This window comes from Sciurus carolinensis, chromosome 4 (assembly GCF_902686445.1).
Source record: "Sciurus carolinensis chromosome 4, mSciCar1.2, whole genome shotgun sequence".
NCBI lineage: Eukaryota > Metazoa > Chordata > Mammalia > Rodentia > Sciuridae > Sciurus > Sciurus carolinensis.
In genome coordinates this window covers 74,535,322-74,563,319 of record NC_062216.1, presented here as the reverse complement: position 1 = coordinate 74,563,319, position 27,998 = coordinate 74,535,322, and the positions used below count along the sequence as shown (strand labels likewise).

Below are 27,998 nucleotides of genomic sequence, written 5' to 3'. Positions count from 1 at the left end.
TTATCTTATCATGAGATAGAGAAAGAAAGTCTTCGATTTTACTTCCTCTGTCAATTGTTCAATAAATTTCAGGTAATAAAGGATATATGTTTTAGAAGATAGAAGAGTAAAATTCTGCTCTCCACATTCATAAGGCATTTGGAGAAGATTACACAGATTCTGCTTTACAACTTCTAGAATGTCCCCTGGAAATAGGAAAAACAGAAAATCATATCACTTATATTTGCCATCTCAGCATGAATAACGATAAATTAAAAAGGCATAGGAATTAGGAAGTAATTTGAATCTAAAATGTGGAAACAAGGAAAATTTCATAAAGTAGTTCTAGGTAGATGGATATGAAGAGTGGTGTTATGGTTTGGATACGTGCTATTCCCTAAAGCTCCTGTGTTAACACAGGAATATTCAGAGGTAATATGATTGGCTAGTAAGCTGAACCCAATCAGTCCATCCTAGTTTAAATGGACTGATTGGTAAATGTAGGCAGGTGAAGCATGACTGGTGATGTATGTCACTGGGATGTGCCTGGAAGGATGCATCTGCTCTGTCACCCCTTCCCCTCTTTCCTCTCTGCTTCCTGGCTGCCATGAGGAGAGCCTTATTCTTCCACCATTCCCTTCTGCCATGATGTTTCACCTCACCCAGAGCAATGAAATCAGAGGTCTGTAATCTGAAACCGTGAGCTCCAACTAAATTTTTCCTCTAAGTTGTTCCTGGTTAGGTATTTTGGCCATGGTGACAAAAAGCTGACTAACACAGAAGGCATTAAAGGGTTTTCTGGTGTGAAAAATATTTCCGAAAAATCCCTTAACCAGAGAAAATAGGAAATTAGGAAAGTGTTTTTTGTTTGTTTGTTTTTGAGAAACTGATTGTATGAAGTATAAACTGTAATCTACCCCCTCTCAAAAGGGTGTCAATGATAGACAAGAAAGCTTTCCTTTTATCATACAGATTTCTCCTTTTGCACAAAAATTCCCAGAATCTTTAACAGGACTTTTTTTCTGATTCTCCAAGAGTGGATGTGATGTTTCAGATTAGCTGCTGTAAGAAAATGTTAGGTTTTCTCTGCACCACTGATCATCTACCAGGACTGTTTCTTGTCAACAAAGGTTTGGAAATGGTATTGTAATTCCTTCAGATCCCATATGGAAACAAACAGGGGAAGATCTGAACAATGATTTCCTTTAACTGATCACATAGGAAAATCTCTTCATTTTGTTATTTTAGTAAATTTTCCACAACCAAGATTTTCAAGTATCATGAAACAAAATTTAATCTATTTATTCACAGTGGTGACAAAGGCTCTGGATGAACCTTCTACCACATCATTTGTCAGGTCCAAAACTACCTCCTCAGATGCTCTGTCACCTAAAAAGAAAATATAAAAAATAATGTGAACACTCTCTTTTAAAATCAATAGATTTTGAAATCACATCAGGAAACAGATTTCATTTATTTTTGTTTTACAAATTGCTTGATACATGAAATTAAATCAATGATTTGATCCAGTTTAGTATAGCAATATCATCAGAAAATGGTATATAAATCTGTGTTTTTGTTGGTAGCACCCATTCACCATCAGTTTAGTGCCTAAAGCATTTATGTAGGGAAAAATGTAAAAATGCAAAAACTTCTGACTAAGATATATGAAACAGTTCATAGAAAAAGTACAGCTTATAGACTCTGGTTTATTATTAAAACCTGATCACCATTACCTAGGTAAAATAATACTCCATAAAGACGGCAATTAAGGCTAAATGATATATCTATGGATTATTTGATCCTAAGGGTACAAAAACAAAGTTTATATTATGTGCTATTTAATCATAATCCTTATTTCTCATTGAACAACCCTGTGTGACAATCATATAATAAAAAGGAGTAAAGAATACATAAAATTGAGAAAAACAGTTGAGGCAGAGCAATGTTTCAGGTGAACTAAAAAACTGCATAAGCATATACTTTGTTTGCTAAGTATATAGAATAACCTGACATCATTGATAAATTTCCTTAGGACTAATTGACTGCCTAATGTATCTTCTTACCTTTTGTACAGACAAGGAAACTCTGGATCATTTCCTTTCAACACCTTCTGGCTATCAAAGAGTAAACAAAAGCGAACACAAGATAGTCTGCATTAACTTTCCTCAAAGGGAAAACAGTAAATCATTGGCTCACTTAGGCCCGGCTGGTAATCTTTGCCTTTGTTGATCTGTTCATTGTCCCCTTCACACATATCTAAAAGTCACTGTGCATTACCTACAACCTTGTGAACTTTTTGTTCTTATAAGTTGAACAAGGATAAACTCATGTCATTAGATGACCCTCCAAACTCCTCTGATCCTGTCCAGCATCTTCAGCAGACAGGTGAAAGTGTTTTGTGGAGTAGGGCCATGCCCAGAGATGAGGCATCAATTTTTATTTAGGATGAGAGGAACAGCGCAGGAGTTGGGGGCAAGTAGATTTGTTTTATGGTTTTGAGAATCAGTTGAAAAAGAGAGGGAAGGGGAGTGGGTACACAGGAAGCATCATGAGTCACCAATGAATAAAAAAATCACAAAACTTGTAAGTTTTACTATCCTGGTGAGGCATCAATTACAGAAAGGATGAATTTTATGTTTTAACTCATTTAAAATGGAATGTTTTGTATCAAAAGTAACTTTGATCAATTAACTCTTTTCAAGAAGGATATCTTTTATTATATAGCCTCTTAGACACTATCTGTTTCTTATAAGGAAGAACTTGATAGTTTTGCAGATACTCATCTCTATTAATAAGCTTCTGACCATGATATCATTACAGTTTAGATTTTGCTGCTGTTACCTCATCTGGGCAGGCATTCTTTGGTTTGAACTCAGCAATCACAATGATATTCACTTTACCTGGAAAATATTCCCAAATGTAAGCTAAGTCCACCATTAGCTCCTTGCATAATAAGAAACAATTAGAATCTGTGGATTGTATCTTACAGTGGATGACCCAAATGCTAACATCATATTAACATCAGAGAAAATTAACTGGCTTCTTCTCCTGCCTGGAGATGATGTGGTACATTTTGTTTCACTTAGTTCAAAATTCTATAAGAAAGTATTTACAAAAAAATTTCCAAGGTAAGAATTTTGAAGACATTTCACAGGCTAAAATTGGAGAAAGTTTAAATATCATAGGAACAACAACAATTAATATCATTGGTAAACAAAAATAATCTTATAACTATACTCTTTCCTGCTATAATAATACAATAAATATGAGATAGGAAATCAAAAAACTTATTGTTACATCTAAAAAATTACTCATAATTAATATTATGCACATCACATATGGAATTTTTACTGTGCTTTTTCACTTTTCCCCTTCCTTATATCTTCAACAAGATACTTCCAAATTCACTTTCCTATGCTGTAGATAACAAATGCCCTGAGACAATATCCTTTTCAGTGTTTGGTCCTCATTCAAGTGTTCAGTGTTTTTGATATCTTTTCACATATTAGTAAATTAACATATCCCAGGAATTCCAATAATTGGTCACTGTGACTGAAAAACAATTTTTATATTAGTTACATTTTTAATAAATGATGGGTGCAAAGATTTTAAAAATTAAGGAACATTAATGAAAAACATGGTATTCATTAAGGACATAATATGTGGACTTGACATGTTATACAAATTAACATTTATATTGTGCTTCTTTATTTTAATATTTTTGATATAACTGAATATTGAACCCAGGAGTGTTCTGCCTTTTACCTACATCCTCAGCCCCTTTTTAAAATTTTATTTTGACCTTGAACTTGTGATCCTCCTGCATTACCCTCCCAAGTATCTGGGATTAGAAGCATATACCACCCACCCAGCAGTATTTATGTTGTATTTAATAACATTATATTTGTGTTCAAATGAATGGTGGTTTTGCTCTATACACTAGCAACCCAAAATTAGATAAGAATAGAGTTTTAATGGAGAATAACAAAAAAAGAAAAATGTAAGAAAAAATAATTGTTTAGAAAATTTAAGGGAAACAGATTACTAAAAAGAATGGTTTCTCATGGGAGACTGGCAGGGACACACAGTTACTGACCCAACTTCTTAGATATAAGAATTCAAAGGTATGTTTTCCTCTCTCAGCCTGGATGATCTCACTGCTATTATTTTTCAGGGTATTGATGTTGGCTTCATAATTCTGAGATGCTTCTAGTTGAACAGTACCTAAAAAAGGAACCATGACATTAATTTCTTAACTTAAATATTATAATGTTATTATCCCATCTTTCTTCTTATGACAATTCTGCTTTATTGATTTTGTTTCAAATTAGTCAAATTATAAGATATTAAATGATTCTTCTCACAAGAAAATAAATATGGGAGAATGCACTTCATTATAAAATGCCATTCTCAGAACAATATTCAAATCATTGCTGTGAGGTAGGCAATTGCTTTTGTTTGAGGAATGTGGAAACAAGTCTATCCCTTTATAGTATCTTTTTGCATTTGAGAATATAGACAATACAGTGATGTTGAAGGAAAATATTAAGAAACTTTTAGTTTTGTTAGATTTTTGTTTCCAGATCAAAGGGAGCAACTTACCTCTACACAGGTATTCAAGGAACCAAAGACACTAATGATCAAATCTCACTGTTCATTTTGAACAACTGAAAAGAAGATAACGATTTCAACGAAGACAGGGAAGCTTCCAAGGAGACTGTTGATGAAATGCCAAATCCAGTATCATCATTCACACAGAAGGCATTTGCCACCCATTGGGTTATGGGATCAGGGATGAGGAATGAAAGATTTGCAGAACCTGAGGAACTGAAAGGAGTGATTATTGCCAAAACACATTCTTTATCTGAACTAAAACCTGAATTCAGTGCAGAATAAGCATAAACATATTGACTGAAGTTTGAAAAATGCTAGTTGTAGTGTTCAGACAGGTCATTAGATAAAAATCTTAATAGCTAGATTTCTACAAAATTCAATCTTAGAAATGTTATATTCTTTAAGCAGCACATTAGTTTTTTAAAAAACAATGTGAATCAGCTTACATCTATCCACATGAAATTTATAGAGGAGAAATCTTTGGTGAAAAATATACTAGAAAAAAATGCAAAATAAAATGATTAGTATTTATAAATGAATGATATTATATATTATACAAATATGATATAGTTTTATATATATATATATTTATACCCAGCAACATAAGCTAATGAATAAAAAGAGAAAGAAAACAGAAATAAAGACACATGAGAGAAAACTATTAAAAACTCTCTCAACATTGACAAGATCCTCTTTTCATGTGTCAGGAAAGTTTGTTCTTACTGTTTCCATTACAGTCCATTCTACATAGTTGACATTTGACAGGAAGTGAAATTCTAAAGAGAGAGTTATTAGAAAGAATAAAAATATGTGCTTTGATAATACATGACTATAAGTCTTTAAGTGCACTAGTGTGACTTATTGTGAAGCAACAGAATATTGTTCCTGGGACTTATTGTTGATAAATGTAAATGTCCATCAACATTTTGGTATTTGAACCTCTACATTAAAAGAAACAACAAATAAAAAAGAATCAGACTAAGTATTTCTTCCACAGCCAAATTTAGAGAAAGTAATGTCTACTGAACGAGTAAAGTTTCTCATCTGACGTACCAGTTCCTGTCAATTCACTAGCTTACATTAATTTTGCTATAATTCATAATGACATTAGTATTTATAATTCTCAAGAACAGGTTGTTAGCTTCATGACCTATTGACTGTGTCTGACACACTTTAACAGTGTTATTTCCAAAATAATCACTATTGTTAACCTGCATAATACCATATCCTAGTGTTTTTCTTGTCTGTTTTGAGGATGAAAACTCCTCATTTTCATTTGTTCCACTGTATTTTATGTCTTCTACTACACACTGTTTTCCCATTGATCCCTCCACACATGGCTTAACTGTAATACTTGTTCTGAAGCCTCCTCAGCCTCATCTTCCACCTTGAACTCTATCTTGAGCCCCAGAATCACTAAGTATCCCTCTGTTTCTCTCCAGTTACCCAAGTCAGAATTATCTTTGGTTCCTCCCTACACAGTGTTTTCCATAGCTCATCAACCTACAGATGTCATCTATTTACAATTTGAAAATAGCTCACAAACCAAACCTATCCACATTTATTTCCACTGCTTTTTTTTTTTTTATTTTTTTTTTATTTTTTGCAGTGCTGGGGATTGAACCCAGGGCCTTGTGCTTGTGAAGCAAGCACTCTACCAACTGAGCTATATCCCCAGCCCTCCACTGCCTTTTGATAGTAATCCAAAGCCACCACTGTCTTTCCCCTGAATTAGTAACATGTACATAATTTCACAAAACCTAAAGCAGTCCAAATCCCAACCACCTTTTCCTCACAGAAGCCAGAGATATTTAAAAACCCATACTACACTGTCTGCTTAAATCTTGTCAAAGATATATTTCATTAGAATGAATTACAAACTCTTAAATGTCCTGCAAGATTTTCATGATCTGTTTGCCTATCCCTCTTGCTTTGGCTGGGTTTGGGCTCTTGCCTTGGGCTCACCTTCTGCTGTTCTCAAAGACTTGTGACTTCTTACCTCATCTTTCATAGTACTTCCCTTTTTACTTGAAATTTCATTCTTTTTCATGTTATAGTGTCATTCATCTTTCAGGTTCAGTGTATAGTTCCTCTAGGAGCATTTCATAGGTTCCTGAGAAATTTAGGTTTCTTCTATTCAAAGTTATACATTTTCCTTCAATACACTATTCCCTATCTTTTTGTAAATACCTTATTAATTGTAACAATTCCCTCTTAGAAAAATTCCAGAGAAGTAGAGATTAAGTCATTCACTATGTACCCAGTATCAATAAATATTTTTTTAGTCATAAATGAATGACTAAAGAAAGAAAATATTTAAGACAATAGCTTTGGATTTCAGTATTTTTTTTTAATTTTTACAGACTGAATTTTTATTCATTGTACACAAATTCATTTCTATGGTTGTACACAATGTAGATTCACACCATTCATGTAATCATACATGTATATAGGGTAATACTGTCTGTCTCAGTCTACTATCTTTCTTTATATTTTAATCAGAGATAAATAAAAGTTTAGATTTTCTGATTAAGATCACTAAATATGGTCCAATCTAGTAGTAGAAAATAGACATCTTGACCAGGACTTCGAAGTGGTTACAACTTTTAGATTTTATAAGGTCTCTTAAATACTCATTGAACCTATCCTTACATAAAGTTGTCAGGTCCTTTATTTTTCTCAGATGGAATTTCTGACACCCATTTCCAGAATCAGCCCCACTTTAATTACTGGACTAATCTGCATGTGCAGTCAGAGGGATTTAAGGAGTGTTATTCAAGTCCTCTCTGATGCATTGGGAATACGGATTTGAATTCAGTTCTATTATGGTGACTTTGTTCTATTTTGCTTCCCTGAACACATTTCTATATTATAAATCTGCATACTTACATTTATTATGTAAGATTATGTACTACTTTTGAACTTATAGTCCTAATTGGAAGTGAACTGGTATTAGAACACATATCTCTGACCAGTTATCTGGTTATCCAGGAATTAAAATAGCTCTGCCTTCAAAACATGACACTGCCATAGATAAACAAGATTGATAACACTTTAGCCTGACTAACCAAGGGAAAGAGAGAAAAGACCCAACTCAACATAATTAAACATGATGAATGATACTACCACAGACACTTCTGAAATCCATAGGATCATTAGAAATTATTTTAAAAAATTATACTCAAACAAACTGGAAAATGCAGAAGATATTGACAAATTTCTAGACATATTCCCTACCCAAATTTAACCATGAGGTTATAGAAAAACTACAGAACAATATAAAGCAATGAGATTGAAGCAGCAATTGAAAGTCTTCCAACAAAGAAAAGTCCAGGACCAGAAAGATTTTCAGCTGAGCTGTACCAGACCTTTAAAGAAGAACTAAAACCAATATTTCTAAAATTATTCCATGAAATTGAAAGGAAGGAAACATTGTCAAATTCATTCTATGAAGCCAGTGTCACCCTGATACCAAAACCAGATAAAGACAGTAAGGAAAGAAATCTTCAGACCAATAACTGTGATGAACATAAATATAAAAATATTTGATAAAATATTAGTATACCACATTCAAAAACACAGTAAAAAAATAATACACCATAATCAAGTGGGCTTCATCCTAGGGATACTAGGTTGGTTCAACAGACACAAATCAATAAATTTAATTTATCATATAAATAGAGTTAAGGACAAGAATCATATGATCATCTAAAGAGATTCAGAAAAATCACTTGACAAAATACAGCACCCATTCACATAACAAATGCTGAAGAAACTATGGATAGAAGGAACTTACTTCAACATTGTAAAGGCAGGCAAGAAACCCAAGGCCAACATCAAAGTAAAAACATCAGTAAAAACACAAAGCATTTCCTCTGACATCAGGAATAAGAAAAGGATGCCTACTCTCACCATTCCTATTTAATATAGTTTATGAAACTCTAGTCAGAGAAATCAGGCAAGAAAAGGAAATTAAGAAATCAAATAACCTATTGGTGATGACATTGTCCTATATCTAGAAAACCTCCCCCTCCAAAATAGAAAAAAAAAGAAACTCTACCAGAAGATCTCTACAACTGATAAATGAATTAAGCAAAGTGTCAGAATATAAAATCATAATAAATCAATCACTTTACTATATTTCAATAATGAATCTACTGAGAAAAAAATCAGGAAAACTATCCCATTCATAATAACATAGGGAAAAATAAATAAAACATTTGGGAATAAATTTGACCAAGGAGGTGAAAGATCTCTGCACTGAAAAATCAGAGCACTGAAGAAAGAAACTGAAGAAGACCTTAGAAAATGGAAAATCTCCCACGTTCTTGGAGAGGCAGAATTAATATTGTCAAAATGATATTATTACCAAAAGCACTATACGAAGTCAGTGCAAACCCATCAAAATACCAATGATATTTTTCACAGAACTGGAACAAAACAGCTCTAACATTCATTTGGAAGAATAAAAGACTGAAAACAGGCAATGCAAGCCTGAGCAAGAAGAGTGATGCTGGGGGCATCAAAACATTGGAGTCCAAATTATACTACAGAACTATAATAACTAAAACAGCATGACATTGACATCAAAATGGGCATGAAGACTAAAGGAATTTCTAGAGACAAACTTAATGTTATATTTAGATATTAGGTGTCCTCCAACAGCTTATGTGTGGGCCAGTGCAAGAAAGTTTAGAAATGAAATTCTATTGTGGTATAAGAAGTTCAATCTACTCAGGGCATTAATCCCTTGATAGGGATTTAACTTGATGGTACCTGTAGGCAGGGAGGATATGGCTGGAGGAGGAGGGTCCCAGGAGTGTGGCTTTGTGTTTATATTTTGACCTTGTTGAGCAGAGTGCTCTCTCTCTCTCTCTCTCTCTCTCTCTCTCTATCTCTCTCTCTCTCTCTCTCTCCCTCTCTCTCCCTCTCTCTCTCTCCCCCCTTCTTGCTGTGATGTCCCCAGCTTCTTTTCTCTGCCACACTCTTCTGCTATGATGTCCTGCCTCACCTCAAGTCCCTAAGGAATGGGGCTAACCATCTGTGGACTAAGACCTCAGAAACCATGAATCCCTAAATAAACTTTTCCTGCTCTAATTGTTCTTCTCAGGTCTTTTGGTGACAGCAATGAAAAAGCTGACCACAAAACCCACATAGGTACAGTCATCTGATACTTGAAAAAGGTGCCAAAAAAGTGTTGGAGAAAAGATAACCTTTTTAATAATTGGTACTGGGGAAACAAGAAATTTGTTCTTAGAAGAATGAAGCTAGATCCTTATCTTTCACTCTGCACAAAACTCCAATCAAAGTGGATCAAAGACCTAGGAAATAGATCAGAAACTTTGCAACAGTCAAAAGAAAACATAGGGTCAACCTCCAACTTATTGACACAGGCACCAACTTCCTGAACAAGACCCCTAGAGTGCAAGAAATAAAGGCAATAATTAATAAGTGAGATGAAATTAAATTAAAAACTTTCTGCACAGCAGAGAAAGTGATTAAGAGCGTGCAGTGAGAGAAGATGTTTGCCAGCTATTCCTCCAACAGGAGATTAATATCCAGAATCTATAAAGAACTCAAAAAATTTAACACAAAATTAATCCCCCAAATGACCCAATTAATAAATGGACAATAAACCTGAGCAAAAACTTCTCAAAATAAGAAATAGGAATGACCAAAAAGAAAGGAATGGAAATGGCAGAACTGGGGTCCTGAAGTGGAGGAAATAATTTTCCATGCACTTGTGATTATATACAAATAACCAAACTATTATGTATAACTATAATGAGCTAATAAAAATAAAGTAAAATAGAATACCTTCTCCCTTTGACTCTCTGAACTTTGCTTATTAAGGGTATGATGACCACATAAGGGACCTCACTCTCCTCTGTCACACTCATTTACAATGACAGTCCTCCCACATCACCAAACACTGCTTGATCCTATACATTTCCGATATTTTGTTCTACCATTAAAAATAAAAATCTGGCCCCCGCCTGACCCCTGCACCCAGGATGGCATCATCACTGGTCAGTCGCAGTCGCAGAGCAAGCTGGCAGGTGAGTCAGGCCACCCGCATCGCGGAGGTAACAGGCGGGCACCCAACCCACCTGCCTTGTGGAGCTAGGTGGTGGCAGCCAACCCGCCCAACCACCAGGCCAAAGACAGACACCATCACTGAGTGACCGCGCCTGACCACCATGCTGAGGTCTGTCACTATCCCAGAGCAAGCCAGCAGACGAGCCAGCCCGCCTGCATTACAGAGCTAGCCAGAGGCTTCTTTAGAGGCTGGTGCAGGCATTTTGAATTATTCCTGAGGGTGTGGTCATCATCATTGGAAGGGCAGCTCCCTTCCTGAGACACCTACAGGAGACTAAAGGACCTTTGACAAGATCTAGGAGTCAAGAAGAGGAGGTTTTGAGAGATTAGGGACCAACTCAGAGCCACTGGGTGAGTCTCTCCCACTAGTCAGGCTCCCCAGATGGGGCAGTAGTCCTGAAACGCAGGGAACTTTGTGGAGTAGAGTACCCAGTCAACCAGGAGCATTGCAGAGGAGGGCCGCACAGCCAGAAGCTTCGATGCAGAGTGAGGGTCCAAGGCCCAGGTGGTAGCTCCGGTCCCCAGGGAACGTAGCAGAGGAGAGCCATTCAGCAAGGGAATCCCTCACAGGGCCAGGCTCTGAGACCAGGCGGTAGGTCAGGACCCCTGGGAACATTGCAAAGGAGGGCTTCCCAGTCGAGGTGGTAGTTCTGGACTGAAGGGAACTTCTTGGAGGAGAGCTGCACACCAAACTTCCCCACTGGGTAAGTCTTCCCTGCTGGGCGAGGCTTTCCCACCAGGGCAGTAGAACCAGAGACACAGACCCAGATCAGACGTGCCCCAGTCTGCAGTCTAGTCCCCCTTTCACTGACCATCAGTCAACAAGTGGAGGCGCCTCTGCCCTCCAGCACAAAATATACCCCACCTGAAGACCACCACCCTTAGAGGGGCAGCTTCCGAGTGGAGCACTGCATTATCAAGTTCCTCCAAGACTTCAGGCTACTGAAGGCTAAGAGGTGAGTTATTGGAAATCTACAGAGACACTATTAGTCAATAGAGGAAATCTGCAATATCCCAGAGTTTCACTATTAAGAGGGGTAGATACCTGAGCAATATGAGAAAACAAGGGAAGAAAATGTCCCAAAAAAACCTAGATGGTATACCAATAAAATCCAATGACAGCATGGCAGAAAATTGTCAGAAAGGGAGTTCAGAATGTACATAATTAAAATGTTCAGGGAAGCAAATGAAGAGATAAAAGAGCAAAGGCAGGCATTAAATGATGAGATTAAAAAGCAAATGCAGGCTTTGAATGATTGCACCAATCAACAGTTAAAGAGCAAATAAAGGAAGCAAAAGATCATTTCAATAAAGAGTTAGAGATATTGAAAAAACCAAACAGAAATCCTTGAAATGAAGGAAACAATAAACCAAATTAAAAACTCCATAGAAAGTATAAGCAATAGGATAGAACACCCGGAAGACAGAACTTCAGATATTGAAGACAAAATATTTAATCTTGAAAATGAAGTTGACCAAACAGAGAAGATGGTAATAAATCATGTACAGAATCTACAAGAATTATGGGATATCATGAAAAAGCCAAATTTAAGAATTATTGGGATTGAGGAAGACTTAGAGAAACAAACCAAAGGAATGAATAATCTATTCAATGAATTAATATCAGAAAACTTCCCAAATCTGAAGAATGAAATGGAAAATCAAGTACAAGAGGTTTATAGGACTCCAAATACACAAAATTACAACAGACCCACACCAAGGCACATTATAATGAAAATACCTAACATACAAAATAAAGACAGAATTTTAAAGGCTACAAGAGAAAACAATCAAATTACATTCAGGGGGGAACCAATATGGATATCAGCAGATTTTTCAATCTAGACCCTGGAAGCTAGAAGGAACTGAAACAACATTTTTCAAGCCCTGAAAGAAAATGGATGCCAACCTAAATCTTATACCCGGCAAAGCTTACCTTCAGATTTGATGACGAAATAAAATCTTTCCATGATAAGCAAAAGCTAAAAGAATTTACAAAAAGAAAGCCAGCATTACAGAACATTCTCAGCAAAATATTCCATGAGGAAGAGATGAAAAACAATGATGCAAATCAGCAACAGGAGGCGCTAGCCTAAAGGAATAGCCAAATAAAGGAGAAACCAAATCATGTCAAAAAAAAAAAAAATGAGCCAAATGAACAGGAACACAAATCATATCTCAATAATAACCCTCAATGTTAAATGCCTGAACTCACCAATCAAAAGACATAGACTGGCAGATTGGATTAAAAAGAAAGATCCAACAATTTGCTGCCTGCAAGAGACTCATCGCATAGAAAGAGATACCCACACACTAAAGGTGAAAGGATGGGAAAAAAACATACCATGAACATGGACACAGCAAAAAAGCCAGAGTATCCATCCTCATATCAGATAATGTGAACTTCAAGGCAAAGTTAGTCAGAAGGGATAAAGAAGGACATTTCATACTGCTTAAGGGAAGCATAATGAGCAAGACATAACAATCATAAATATCTATGCCCCAAACAGTGGCTCATCCAGAATGTCAAACAAATCCTTCTCAATGCCAGAAATCAAATAGACCACAACACAATAATACTAGGTGATTTTAACACACCTCTCTCACCACTGGACAGATCCTCCAAACAAAAATTGAACAAAGAAACCATAGATTTCAATAACACAATCAATCATTTAGACTTAATGGAAATTTATAGAATATACCATCCAAAAGAGCGAATACACCTTCTTCTCAGCAGCACATGAAGCCTTCTCTAAAATAGACCATATTTTATGCCACAAAGCTAATGTTAACAAGTACAAGAAGATAGAGATACTACCTTATACTCTATCAGATCATAATGGATTGAAATTAGAAATAAATGACAGAGTAAAAACCAGAAACTACTCCAACACCTGGAGATTAAATAATACGCTATTGTATGATGAATGCATAACAAAGACATCAAGAAGGAAACTAAAAAATTCTTAGAGGTAAATGAGAACAAAGAATCATATCAAAATCTCTGAGACACTATGAAAGCAGTATTTAGAGGAAAATTTATTTCATGGAGTTTTTCAATAAAAGAAGAAAAAATTAACAAATAAATGACCTAACACTACAGCTCAAAGCCCTCGAAAAAGAAGAACAGAGCAACACCAAAAGTAGTAGAAGACAGGAAATAGTTAAACTCAGAGTTGAAATCAACAAAACTGAAACAAAAGAAATAATCAAAAAGATAGACCAAATAAATAGTTGGTTCTTTGAAAAAATAAACGAAATTGATAAACCCTTAGCCACACTAAGGAGAGAGAAAACCCAAATTACTAAAATTCAAAATGAAAAAGAAATATCACAACAGACACGACTGAAATACAAAACATAATTAGAAGCTATTTTGAAAATCTAAACTCCAACAAAATAGAAAATCTCGAAGACATCAACAGGTTTCTAGAGACATATGAACTACCTAAACTGAACGAGGAGGACATACACAATTTAAATAGATCAATTTCAAGTAATGAAATAGAAGAAGTCATCAAAAGTCTACCAACAAAGAAAAGTCCAGGTCCAGATGGGTTCTCAGCCAAGTTCTACAAAACCTTTAAAGAAGAGCTCATCCCAATACTTCTCAAAGTATTCCATGAAATAGAAGAGGAGGGAACCCTCCCAAACTCATTCTATGAAGCCAATATCAACCTGATACCTAAACCAGGCAGAGACCCATGAAGGAAAGAAAATTTCAGACCAACATCCTTAATGAATATTGTCGTAAACTTCTCAACAAAATCTTAGCAAATTGCATACAAAAATATATTAAAAAGATAGTTCACCATGATCAAGTGGGTTTTATCCCAGGGATTCAAGGTTGATTCAACAGTTGGAAATCAATAAATGTAATTCACCATGTCAACAGACTTAAAGTAAAAAATCACATGACTTTTCAATACATGCAGAAAAAGCATTTGATAAAATACAGCATCCCTTCATGCTCAAAACACTAGAAAAAATAAGGATAGTGGGAATATTCCTTAACATTTTAAAGATCACCTATGCTAAGCCCATGACCAATATCATTCTAAATGGTGAAAAACTGAAAGAATTCCCCCTAAAAACTGGAACAAGGCAGGGATGCCCTCTTTCACCACTTCTATTCAACATTGTCCTGGAAACTCTTACCAGAGCTATTAGACAGACCAAAGAATTAAAGGGATACGAATAGGAAAAGAAGAACTCAAACTATCCCTATTTGCTGATGACATGATTATATATTTAGAGGAATCAGGAAATTCCATCAGAAAACTTGTAGAACTCCGTAAAGTATTCAGTAAAGTAGCTGATTATAAGATCAATGCTTATAAATCCAATGCATTTTTATACATAAGTGATGAATCTTCAGAAAGAGAATTTAGGAAAACTACCCCATTCACAATAGCTTTGAAAAAAATAAAATACTTCTGAATCAATCTCACAAAAGAGGTAAAAGACCTCTACAATGAGAACTAGAACACTAAAGAAAGAAATTCAAGAAAACCTTAGAAGATGGAAAGATCTCCCATGTTCTTGGATAGGCAGAAATAATATTGTCAAAATAGCCATACTACCTAAATTATTATACAGATTCAATGCAATTCCAATTAAAATCCCAATGATGTACCTCACAGAAATAGAGCAAGCAATCATGAAATTCATCTGGAAGAATAAGAAACCCAGAATAGCTAAATCAATCCTTAGCAGGAAGACTGAAGCAGGGGTATTGCAATACCAGACCTTCAACTATACTAGAAAGCACTAGTAACAAAAGCAGTATGGTATTGGTCCCACAATAGACAGGAGGATCAATGGTACAGAATAGAGGACACAGATACAAACCAAAATAAATACAATTTTCTCATACTAGACAAAGGTGCCAAAAATATGCAATGGAGAAAAGATAGCCTCTTCAACAAATGGTGCTGGGAAAACTGGAAATCCATATGCAGCAGAATGAAACTAAACCCCTATCTCTCACCCTACACAAAACTCAACTCAAAATGGAAGAAGGACATTGAAATCAGACCAGAGACCCTGCATCTTATAGAAGAAAATGTAGGTCCAAATCTTCAACATGTTGGTTTAGGATCAGACTTCCTTAACAGGACACCCATAGCACAAGAAATAAAAGCAAGAATCAACAACTGGGATAGATTCAAACTAAATAGCTTTCTCTCAGCAAAGGAAACTAACAGCAATGTGAAGAGAGAGCTTACAAAGTGGGAGAATATCTTTGCCACTCATACTTCAGACAGAACACTAATTTCCAGAATATATAAAGAACTCAAAAAACTCTACACCAAGAATACAAATAACCCAATCAACAAATGGGCTAAGGATATGAATAGACACTTCACAGAAGAAGATCTATGAGCAATCAACAAACATATGAAAAAATGTTCACCATCTTTAGTAATAAGAGAAATTCAAATCAAAACTACACTAAGATTCCATCTCACTCCAATTAGATTGGCGATTATCAAGAATACAAGCAACAATAGGTGTTAGAGAGGATGTGGGGAAAAAGGTACACTCATACATTGCTGGTGGGACTGCAAATTAGTGCAGCCACTCTGGAAAGCAGTGTGGAGATTCCTTAGAAACCTTGGAATGAACCTACCATTTGACCCAGCTATCCCACTCCTCGGCCTATATCCAAAGGACTTAAAATCAGCATACTACAGAGATACAGCCACATCAATGTTCATAGCTGCTCAATTCACAATAGCCAGACTATGGAACCAACCTAGATGCCCTTCAGTTGATGAATGGATAAAGAAACTGTGGTATATATATACAATGGAATATTACTCAGCTATAAAGAATAATAAAATTATGGCATTTGCAGGCAAATGGATGAAATTGGAGAATAACATGTTAAGTGAGATAAGCCAATCTCAAAAATCCAAAAGGCTAATGATCTCACTGATAAGTGGATGATGACACATAATGGGGGGGTGGGAGGCAGGCAAGAATGGAGGAAGGAGGGACTGTATAGACGGAAAAGAGAGGTGGGAAGTCTGGGGGGGGAAAGAAAAAAAAAAGAATCCTTATGAATATCCCCAACACAAAGTTCTATATTACATACATGCACTTCTAGCTGGAGCACTGTCCATCATTGTAAGCTCTCCTCTTTAGATATACAGGTTCAAGGAATGGCAGATTATTCTCCTCTGAACATATTTCTGCTTTGAGGTAGATTGGTAAAGACTTTCAGACAAATGTCCTTTTTAGAAACAAACAGAAATTCCATTCTTTCATGTAAAATTATAAAAGGATTATTGTATTGTAATAATAAATTGATCATAAATAAGTATATTTTTTGTGCTAGTAAGTGTCTGGGATCATAGGATTCATCACTTCTATTTGACTTAGGAAAAAATCCTAATTTATAAGAAATGATAATCATTTTTATATCATGTGCTAGCATTTACCTAAGTATTATATATTATTCTTCCTTTATTATTACTCATGAAATCAACACTAACTAATTAACATTTTAAAATACATACCCAGACACACACATACACAATGGACTCTCAGTAAATTGAAAAGTTGGGACTAGAGTTAAAGTCTGTCTGATTCAATACCACTGTTCTCATACACTGGGATTCTAATTATAAGATTCTTTCTTAGAAGCCTCAGCATATCTATTTTGTAAATTATATATATATATATAGAATCCAGGCTATATTTTAGCCTCTTGATTTGAATTTGTCTGAATAAGATTTTTTTGTAATAAATTGGATGACTATCTTCTTACTTCTAATCTCAGGTTTTATAATTCAGTCACATATTTTCAACAGAAAAGAGAAAAATCAACAAATAACGTCTCATTTTATATAAGACAAATTTGGAGTACTGTATTGGCAAATTACTTAAACTAAATCTCAAATTAGGTAAGAAACAATGAAACAAGCATTATGAACACTAAAATTAAAATTGAGATGAAATATTTTGTTAAAGCTTCAGTCATCTTACCCTGTTCATATCATAGATGTCTCCATCTTCATAGTTCTTTACAGGCATATAATACAAACCACTGCAGAACATGTCTATCATCTAGGTTGAGACCAAAGTAGAAATAACCATATGGTTCTACATTTGGAAACAGGTTGTACACCTGTGTGAAAAAGTACATGTTTTCCACTGGTTTTAATCATACCTATTAAAATAGAAAAATTGAAAATTTTAGTGTTGTAATCATTTACTCTATTCTTTAAGAACAAGGGAATAATATTTAATTCAATATTTTTGTTCACAATATTTCAAAGTAAGAAATAAATTTTATTTTAGGCAGTTAGTGTCATGTTCACAAAATTTTTCCACAGTAGTACAGAATTTAGGAGAACAAGAATGAGTTTGCCGAGATCTATCTATTGATTAATCCAAAACCTAGTGTATAAAGAATTCATTATTCTTACTAATCATGTTGTGTGTTCCCAGGTCCAGAAAATACAAAATAAAAAAGAGAGCAAGTAATAATATTCATGACCTATATCATTAACATTATTAAAACACAAGAATAGTTCTACGATCTTCCAATCTTTAGTGGAAGGTAACAGCTCCTATTGCTGGTAAACATTTGAGGGTTTATAGAACTGCAGAAGAAAGGTTTAAGAGAATAATGAATTAAAGAAAATGACATGAAAATAAACACACTGAATCAACTCAGGATGAAAGAGAGTCAAACATTTGAATTGAAAAATAATTTGATCAAAGAGGAGGGAAAAACTCCTAATTTATAAGAAATGATAATCATTTTTATTTCATGTGCTAGCATTTATCTAAGTATCGTACCACTGCAGGCAGGCAGGTAAGGAGGAAAGGATGTAATGGAATGACATTAAGGATATTGCAGAAAAAAGTAAAAGTTTTCATTGGAAAATATTTTTCTAAAATAACAAAATGTATTTTCACCTGTGAACACTAGCTACAAATACTAAAAATTAGAAAATAACAGTTCCATATAAAACTGCTATAAGAGAAATAAAAACTGCAGATCAAACCTCTCATCTTATGAAACTTTGCCCTTCAAGTAATTAACTAAATAAATGGAGAAAAGCCATCTCCAAATATTTCGGTATAAATAAAATGTTCACATGCTGGCATTTGAGGCATTTAAAAACAATGCAAATGAGAAACACAATATAGAATAAAATGGGCAAAACAAAAGAAAACATAAAATAGTTATTTATTGAACTCCAAAATAGATAAGATAAACAAAAACATCACACACATATACTAAAGTATAAAAGACCTCAAGAGAAAATGATCAAAAAAGATCTTTAAAAGCAGTACTGGAGATAAACAGAAAAATAAAAAAAATGAATTAAAACAGGTCACAGGCAATGTGGTTGAATGGGAAAGCGGACAAAAATGTTCTGCCAGATGGATGGAGTTTTTTGAAGCAGGGAAAAATAAAAATTTTAATATTTAAACAATAATTCAAGACACATCTTGAGAAATAAAAAATCTAGATTGTGTAGTTTATGGTTCTACTGAGTACCTGGTGAAACTTCTACCAAACACTAAATATTGTGAGATATTTTATTTAAACTATTAGATTTTAAGTATTACGAGGAATAAAACTTCAAGGCCTTCAGAGAAAAAGGTTAAAATGTTTAGAAAAAAAATTGACTAAAGTCAGAATTCTTAAATACAATATTCAAATCAAGGCAATTATAGAGCAATATTTTCAAGTAGTTTAAAGTATGAGCCAAGAATTTACTGTGTAAGTAAACTGTCTCCATGTATTAACAAGGCTTTAGGAAAAAAATTTTGGAATATGAAAATTTTTAGGGAATTCTGTGTGTATGCGACCTTCTGATGAAGCCAGTAGAGAATGAGCTTTATGTAACCAAAAGATGATGAGGAAATTGGTAAAACATTACAGATAAGAGGAAAAAGTCAGAATGTAAACATTATATGTTTGAACAAGAAAAAGATGCAACTATAAAATGAGACAAAAGAAAAGAGGAAAGTAGAGCAAGATTAAATTTCAAGATTAAACAAGAAGTGAGACCTTGTGTTTGATCTCCACCACTGTAAAAGAAAAAAAAGTTAAAGCAAGAAAAATGTGAGGTTAGGGTTTCATAACCACAAAAACAAAATTTTGATCTAACTTGAACACCAAAAAATAAAAATTAAAAAAATAAGGACAAAAAATATTTTTATAACAAAAGAAAACAACAAAAATCATGAAGTAAATTTAATAGTAATTGTAATAAAAATATGATAGAACTCAAGCCTAAAAGTAAAAATCATCAACAATACAAGTGAAATAAATTAATTCTCCTTCAAGAGCAACTTAAAAAGAAAAAAGCAAAACCTAATGGTATGTTTTATACAAAAAATAATGAAGCACGATGTTTCAGTGTTTCAAATAATAGTTAAATCTAAAAGGCAGGTAAATGAAAATAATAAGGAGGCAGCGTTTGCAGTCCTCCTGATGTTAAAAAGGATAGAATTAAGGTCAAAATGCATTGAGTAAAATAGAGGATTGTAATTTACATTGCTAAAAGTTGCAATTCATAAAAGTTTCAACAGTTATGAATGTCTGTGTCCCAAGTAAAAAAGCAGAAACTACAGACAGAGAGAAAAAGATAGAAACAATGGGAACAAGGTATTGTCACACACTACTTTCAGCATAAAACAGGTTAAGTGGATTTAAGAACATAGGCAAAAATAAAAAAATCTAAATAATGAGATTTTATAGGTATAAAATAAGATAATAGTTTATCTTCTCAATAAATAGAAGCATTGTCAAAAACATATTTGGACACAAAAATATATCACTTGACTTTATAAAATAGAGATATTACTGATTATAAGGTAATATAATATGAAATTAAAGTTCCAAAATAAAAAAACCTTTTCTACACATAAATTACAAATATACCAGTAAGTAAATTTTTTTGGTGAAAGGATAAATGCAAAACAAAGAATTTCTTCAAAATAAAAATGAGTCCAACATCATATCATAACATATGGAATATTTTTGAAAGTAGAGATGAGGGATGGGTTAGAGAATTTCCATATCAAGGCCCTGGGGTTGATAGTCAAGCATACACACAAACACAGTTTAGAGAAAAAAAACCTCACCCAAAACAATAAAACAACTGACAAAACTGTGTAAACTTTAAACTGAAAAAAAGAAAACAAAAACCAACTAAAAGCAACAACACCAAAATGAAACACTGCTAAGGAAATGATAAATTGAGATAGAGTGCCAAAAACCCCATATTGTATCCAACTGACAAATAAAATTCTATTTTTTTTTAATTTGGAAAGAGCAAAATAGGGAAACCACTCATTAATCTAATAAGGAAAAAACCCACAAATATACAAAATGAAAGTTATATAAAGTAGATTATAACTTAAAGATAAAAGGAATGTAATGATACTGATGACATGGTTTATAAAATTTTTGAGACCTCACTCTTCAACAAGAAAATTTAAAAATAAATAAAAAACTTCAGTACTTAATAAAATATAATGTGACAAAACTGACACCAGTAGAGAAGAAAAGCTCAAATAGATTATTTTCCTCCAAAGAAAAAGAAAATTGATAGGAATTAAGGATAAACAAATGCACCTAACAATAATCATTTCTACTAAGGTAAAGAACAAGGCAACAAAGTCATTCCTTGCAATTTAGCACGATACTGGTGTTAGGGGTAAAACACTCATATACAATGAATAATAAAAGGGAAAACAATCTCTATTGGCTGATAAGACAGAAGCATATCTAAAAGTCCCTAGAAACAAATGAAAAATGAATTCAACCCAAAGTACAGAATTTTGCAAAATATAGAATCTGTTCAAAAATAGCTCCCATGAACAGAAATACAAACATTTAGAATATGTAATGGAAGGGAAAAAGACCTCTTTTACAGTAAATAGAAAAAAGTTAAGATGATGATAAATTTAACAAGAAACTGTATAGGTTAATTAGTTAAAATTTAAATTCACAAACATCTTAATCAAGGGAGTCAAAAATAATATCACCAAAGATGGGAAGCTGGATCTCATGTACCTTGGATGTAATATCTGAGAAAATCATCACTTGTGAGGTATCCTGTGCATAAATGCAAAGATCTACCTAATCATAGGAAGCATTAAATAAACCTAACACAGAAACATTCTATTAAATAATAGTTACAAGTCTTGCATTCTTCAAAAATGTCAATTCTGTAAAGGAAAAAATAAAGACTTTTTTCCAGATTAAAGAAAACTAAAGAGATGTGACTAACAAAAGGTATGTATGATTCTCTTCTGAATCTTTCACTACAGGAATAAAAACAATGTGGTAAAAAAGGAGAATTGACAACTGAACATATTTGCAGATGAGGTCCCAAGTATCAAATGAATACTCAGTATTATTGTAAAGTTCTTAACATGTCAAAAACATCCACAGATTTATGTTTTACTATGAGAGCTGGGCAATTTGAGAAAAATAAGTGTGTAAGCTATAAAGTAACAAAGGAAGAAAATAGTCAATATTCTCAACATGTTCCATCTCACATAAGCTTCATATGAAGGGTACAATTTAGAGTCCAGATAGAAATAAGAAAATTGAGGAGTGTTAGGGGTAAAACACTCATATACAATGAATAATAAAAGCGAAAACAATCTCTATTGGCTGATAAGATAGCAGCATATCTGCTGATGGCTATTGTTGCCATTTCAGCTGGAGGACACTTTATCCACAGCTGGAAGGGCACTGAATGAGTCAGGGGCTGCTTGAAGACAGACACTGGCAGTGGAGCCAGGGAGCCCCTGCTCTTTAACGAACTTGATGGTAACCTGAAGTGGAGAAAGAAAAAGAGTGACAGTAGGGATAATTTTCTATGAAAATAATCTGAATAAATTCAATCTTTTCTGAATAAATCCTGAGAGAGTCTGTACATAAATTTCTCCAGCCCATGTTCACCCTCAACTCTCCTTAAGGGGACATATCCTTTACCAGCCTCCTGTCATCTTGGGATTAGCACTACTGTCAAGGATAATTCCATTTGGTAACTCTCTGATTCCCTAACAAATGATAACCAACCTTATTGTGAGATTACCATGTAAATATCATAGTGGTCAGTTAAGGAGGTAGCCAGAAGCACAATGTTTACCCTTTTCACTCTGGACAGGTCAGAAATAGAAGAAGAAAAATCACCCTGTTTTTAAAACACTTCTCAATCTGGACCTTGACACTGTCAGTCATGATTTCTCCATTGCAGTGAAGGACAGTCACAGGAGACAGATCAGCACCGATGCTGATGGGGAATGAGAAGTTCCCATTCCAGGCTGTGTAAACAGGAGAGCAACAGATATGATGCCACAAATTTCTTGTATCACTGGGAATGCTTAGATAAAGAAGAATGACTTATGGATAGAAAGTGCAAATTAGGCTTTGTTAAAGGCAAACAAATTAAATAATGCAAACTATACATGCAAATACTCTGGTTTAGGAAATCCTTTATTTATAATGTACTTGATGACCTGACAATAATAGAAAGAGATCAAACTGTCCTGAATCAAAATATTTAGTAGCTGTCTTTAAGCCATCCTATTGGTGCTCTGCTCACAAATTGAAATAAATGCTCTTCTTAACTTCTAGACTCTCTAATAAATTTCTTAAAGAGAAAAAAAGATAAAGTACATATTTATAAATGCTGCATTATATACACCTTTGTTTCTGATTTCCTTTTGTTCATTGAAGAGGATAGCTCCTTTTACCACCATCTCTGTAGGACAAAGTAAACACAATATGAGCTCTATTGCCTAATATCCTATCATACAGTTATTATATAATGAATTATCTAATGACAATTTTGTTCCATAAGATATGGTAGCTTCCACAAATGAAAAGTGAACTTAGCAAATTTGAGGTAGAACGGAAAGGAAACACAATGGATTGAGAGCGTATTATATACTAGAAACTTTGTGAACCATGTGAAATGCATTGTAGGAGGTGGCAAATTCATCCAGACTATCTGGCTCTGAATATGCCTTTATCAAATCAACATTCTCTTTATGACTTAAGATGCATCATTCTACCTGTTTGCCTCTGTTCCATTAGATATAAAATGGGATTTCCATAAGGCTGATGAAGCCAGCCAGCACATACAAGGGCACTGCCTGATATGTAATACTCACCCTAGGAGGCAAAGTTTATCATTTCCAATTATATATATATATATGATGAAACCAAGGCTTAGGGAGTTTAAACAACTTGGACTAAGTTGTGTGATTAAATGGAGAGGGTGAGGACTGGATGTGGTGGTGACTTAATAGGCTGAGGCAGGAGGATCACAACTTCAAGGCCAGCTTCAGCAACTTAGCAAGAAGAAGAAGACAATGAGAGGATGGCATTCAAAGTAGGAATGCCTTAATTTCCAAGTCTGTTTGTCACTCCTCAGTATGCCTTGAAGACACAAAATGGATAGACCCAAGACAAATAATTCCTTTTACTGCTTATCAAAGTGAATCTTCTATTTATTTATGTATGTATTTATTTATTTATTTTGCATCTGCCTAATATTTTATTATCACAAAGGGTTATTATCACTTGAGTTAAAATTGAGTGCCCAAAAAAGCAGACTCTTCTCAGCAAGATTTTAAATCTTAAAGAAACAAAGAGTCTGAAAGCATTTTATCTGTTTGCTTGTTTCTAATGGATCCATTAGCGTTTGCCAGCAAAGTGAGACTGGAACTCCTTCAGATTGACAGGGCTCAGCTGGTACACACACAATTAGGCAGGATTCCAAGAGATTAAAAAAGAAGTTGACATTTGAATTACTTTTATATACATCAGGATTTAAGGAGTTATGAATTGTAATAATCTTCTCTTGGTTACACCTAAGCTGCTTTGGTTCAGAAGCAATCCTCAGAAAGCTGCTGGTTTGGGAATAAAAGGGTAAAACTTTGAAGTGGACATCTGAATACTCAGATATCAACCAGCTGGTAGGATAGCAGCTCTTAGGTTGAACATATGAGGCCTAACATGAGAAAAGATAATTAGATTTAATCTCTGTTTCCTGAAGCTACATTTGAAGAATGACAAATTGTTTAACTGCAAAATTCCATTTAGGCAGCAGAAAAGAGAAATCACAGTATCTCCCCTATTTCTGCATGAAATGATCTGAGGAAAAAAGCCAAATTTTCTTCATGAATACTTCTAGTTCTTCAGAGGAAAATACTGTTTTTTATAGAATATAAAACAATTGTATTACAGTATTTAATCAGCTTCTCATAATCTTGAACAAATATTCTCACACATTATTTAAGCAAGAAGCTAAAAACATAACATATGCTGTCTTTTAAGAGACAGAGGAATGAATCTGACATGATTTCCCCATGTACATACATGAAAACAAAAGAGCGAATCCCACTATCATGTAGATCCTTGAGTGGAATCCTAACTAGAATAAGGTGTATCTATGCTTCCATAATTATATCAAAATGGATTCTTCTGTCATGTATAACTAAAAAGGAACAAATAATTAAAAAAAAAATCCTCAGAGAGGAGCAATAGAAAGAGAGAAAGAGAGAGAGGGTTCTAATTATCAAAATTCCTAACATTCAAATATGATGTGGGATACCTCTGAGTCTTCATCTACTCTTTAATGTCTTACCTTCAGTTAGAACTCTGGATCAAATATGTTTGAAGTATTAATGGAAAACTGAGCTTCACCATTCTCATTCATAGTATAATTTTCCATAAATTTATCATTGAGCTCCAATTGCAACAACTTGCACATCAAGAGACATTACTGGGATCATACAATTTAAGTTGTACAGTAAAAGAAGTGTTAATATTATTCAAATACAAAAATTCATATTCCCTCAGAGAAATAATTTTCTGTTCATAGGTTTGATGACTCAACAGAAGTTTTCTTAAATTTTAATGGACAGAAAGATATTTTGTTAAATATATATGTGCATATATATAAAATATGGAAAGACCTAAAATTTTATTTATTACTATCTTTCAGACTAATACTTTTTCAGTATATCAGACATGACTATACTAAAAATTATTACAAAAGTGAGGAAAATTATCTAGAATTTTCAAAGAATAATCTGTGATCTAATAAAATGAAATAGGAACATGTGTTTTTTAAAATTAAACCTACAGTTCTAAAATAAGAAATCCATCTTCTATATAAAGGCCTGTGTTCAAAAAGTTCACAATACCAAACAATCGAGGGATAGAAATAGAGGTCTTTTCATTGATCTGTACACCTGTAAGAAATGAGGACACCATTTCAAGAAAGAATTAACCATTCCACCATATTCCAGAGCTGGGGGATATAGCTCCCTGGTGGACTGCTTCCCTAACATGCACAAGGCCCTGGCTTCAATGTCAACACCTCAAAAAAAAAAAAAAAAGAAGGCTTAAGGTACACATGAGAACTATATAAACACAGTATTACATTTTTGCTTTACATTGAAAAGGTGTAAATGATTTGAAATACACACAATTATCTTTGAAAGGAATGATAATGTTAATATGGAAATAATTAAATCAGGAGCAGGAGAAAATGTTCTTCAATTCTTCTTTCCTACCAATCCACTCAGTTCTGGTTTGCAACTTTCACTTTCTAAAACTTCCTTGACACTACAAAATAACTATGTAGTATTTAGACTTTATTCAGATCTGAAAAGCAGAGTTAAAAAAAATGTCTTCAGATATCAACAAACCAAGTGAATAGGCAGAATCAAACATATTTAGCTAAGTTGCTGCAACAAGTGCGACCAACTCACCTACTGTGACAGCTATCACAATGTTGATCAAGTATGTGTACAAATCACTAGTGTCCTCCCAACCCGTTTTTAAGTAGCAAGAAATTAGCAATTCAACTTGTTCCATGACCCAAAATAAATCTCACTTTTCTGTTTTTTCATTCTTTTAACAAATATTTACATTTAACAAATATTTGCATTCTCTGAGTTTGTAAATTTCTCACTAATAGGTTTTTTTTTTTTTGCAATATTTCCAGTTCTAATAAATCAGGGGTTGATAAACTTTTATAAAAATCAAAGTCATTCTGGGGTATGGACCACTCTAGCTTGATTTGACAAAGTATTCTACATTACTATGGCTGTTAAGCAAGGTAAACAAATGTGGCAATGTTCAAAAACACTTATTGGTCCTCTGGATATAGATTTTAAACAATGAGTATTAAATCAGAGGTTAGATAATGGCAATTTCCTATCAACTAATATATACAAAGTTAAAAAGGGATAGCTAAGTTATTAGTTCAGTTCTACTTCTGGTTAATGAAGTCACAGAAACAGATAAAATCATATAACATTTATGTAATTATTTTATTTTAAATATAATTAGGAGAATTTTATTCAAAAGCAAGCCTTGAGTTGACCTAAGGGCAAAAATATAACATTTTACCAGTTTGAGCAATAATTGATGTATATTTTGTGCATACTCTAACTCAATAATCTTCTTCCCAGTAAATTGGTATTGTAGGCTGTACATAAAATGCAATCCTTACCTGTCCCAAATTCTGAAACAATTACATTACTATTAAATATCATAAAAAATCCAGAACAATAAAGTTGGAATACTTGCGTATGTATAATTTGAGAAACACAATCATTTTTCAACTGAAAATAAAGAGAAAATATAGTGAAAAAGTTAGATATTAAAGAAAATTTTTCAAAGTATAAGGTTTTGGTAAAGGTATATAACCACCACCACCCATGACTGTTGAAATAACTAAAGAAAAATTAAAGGAGAAGAAACAGGAGGAAGAAAAAAATTACATCAGTCTATCAAACAAGGTAAAGAAGATAGTCTTTATTTTACAGATTTGAAAGAAATTCTTTTGAAAGCAGTATCAATGGGAGGAGGTTAAAGAATGATATTTCAAAAGCAAGATATTAAAACTATCTTGAAAGCTACTAAAACAGGTGGAACAGAATCATTCTTCAAAGGTGTACCATCATTAAACACTTCTTAAGTTCAATTGTTTATTTAAAATTAGGAAATATCTATAAATAACCTTTTACCAGTAACAGGGAAAAAGAAAAAGTTTTAGATTTTGTTATATTTGAAAAAATATCTATTATTTTAATTTTTAAATATTAGAAAATCTGTCAATTCATTTAGTCCTAAAAACTGTCACATAAACTGGGCAATATCATTACAGCCACTATAAGGATGAATAAACTTATACACACAAGTACATTATATAACCCCACGCAAAGACAGTTCAAAGGTGTTAGAGCTAAACAAGTGTGCTGATTGTGGAGTGTGTATCCTGCCAGACTAG

The 27,998-nt window shown here is 33.7% G+C and overlaps 1 pseudogene; it reads right to left on the bottom strand.

Moving 5' to 3' along the window:
- On the bottom strand, window positions 1-25,466 carry LOC124982761 (ovostatin homolog 2-like; annotated as a pseudogene).
- Between the last annotated feature and the right edge of the window lie 2,532 nt (window positions 25,467-27,998).